The 1638-nt window shown below is 30.3% G+C and overlaps 1 non-coding gene across 1 annotated transcript; it reads right to left on the reverse strand.

Annotated features, from left to right (window-relative positions):
- Positions 1-615: 615 nt before the first annotated feature.
- On the reverse strand, positions 616-776 carry LOC142530228 (U1 spliceosomal RNA). Its single transcript, XR_012816069.1, has one exon. It is a non-coding gene; the product is annotated as a U1 spliceosomal RNA (small nuclear RNA).
- Positions 777-1638: the final 862 nt, after the last annotated feature.

The raw sequence follows: 1638 nt of genomic DNA on the forward strand, positions 1-1638 counted from the left end.
ACAGTAGTATGTCCATGGACAACTCTCTTGGGATGACAAGGTCCAGACCCATTAGCTTTTCGATAAATCCAATCATTACACCATGCTCATGGACTGATGCCACATCTCTCAAGCTTGTGGTCAGGAGCTCTTTTGACAAGAACGTGCCTTAATGGACGTGTAAATATAGACAGGATCGATCCGTAAGACCGTCTTATGAAATACCTACTCTCGTCAGATTGACTCAACCCGCTAAACAATTTTAGTGGGTTGAGTTGGGAAAATCTCATCCATTTTACAGCTCTAGTATCTATGAGATGCCATTATTCTAAAATGATCTTTAATTAGAAAATTTAGTTACTTCTTTGAGAAATGATAACGCTTATGCATCCTAATTGATAATTTTAATTTAATTAATTTTATTCATAAAAAATAGTCGATTAGAATATCTTATTTAATTTAGATTAAATTGTTAGAAATTGTTACACGCTTGTTTTTTCCGATCATCCCCTTTATCCCAATTTTGATATATTTTTTTCTCAAGTTTGGACCCACTCAAAACACGTTTTTTTTTTTTTTTTTTTTTTTTTTTTTTTTTTTTTTTTTTTTTTTTTTTTTTTTTTTTTTTTTTTAAAGGCAGGGGCCGCGCGGACGCAGGCCCCCTCTACCACAAATTATGACGTAGGCTCGACCACTTGGGCCGACCTTAGGCGGGCGCCCCTCCTAAGTGCAATGGAAGTCGCCAACCTAGACCATGGGCCTTCTTGATCACCCATTGATCCCGTCCAGGTAAGTACCCACTCAAAACACGTTAATGACCAAAAGTTTGTGCAAAAATTAAATAGATAAGTATTAATATTTATTACACAATATATTTTTAATATAAAAAAAATATTTTCACTTAAATCAACACATTTCATTCAATTTTTTTAGGTAACATAACAAATAAAAAAATATTATTTTTGTATTAAAAAATAACATTTTAGACATAAAAATTATTATTTTCACGGATTAAATAATTTTCACTCAAATCAACATAACATAACTAACAAAAAATTATACTTTGAACATAAAAAGTGAGAATTTTCATAATGTTTAATCGAAAATTTGTTTAACAAAATTAGCTGATAAATAAGAAGACAAATATCATAATATTTTTTTTCCGCCGGCAATTAACCAATCTTTATTTAGGTAATGCACAATTTGTAATTGAAAAAAAAAAAATTTTTACTGTGATTGCCCGGTTGTCATATTTTAATGTTGACTTTCCATGCCTGCAGATTGAATTTAATGGTCTTAATTTATTAGCCAAGTATCATTTTTCAAATAGCAGTTCAGAAAAAAAGTTATAAATTTAAATAATTGATTTTTGATTGACAGAGACATACATTTAAGTTTCTATCCTTCTCACCATCTTTATTTTTTTTAAAAAAAAAACTTTTATTTGTTGGCCAAAATATTTTGAGGAAATAATCTCGTCAAACTTCATTTTCAAAAAAATTTACTGTCTAAATGTATTTTAATATTTTCAGATACGTATGAAAAATGACATCTATGCATTATGTGTTACGAAGTTGGCCCTGTGCGTGTGTGTGGAAGACCTTGGAATGAAGTATCAAGAACGAAGGAAGAATATCGATTCACTCCATGCAGTTGCTA

The sequence above is a fragment of the Primulina tabacum genome, chromosome 16, assembly GCF_025594145.1.
Source record: "Primulina tabacum isolate GXHZ01 chromosome 16, ASM2559414v2, whole genome shotgun sequence".
Taxonomy (NCBI): Eukaryota; Viridiplantae; Streptophyta; class Magnoliopsida; order Lamiales; family Gesneriaceae; genus Primulina; species Primulina tabacum.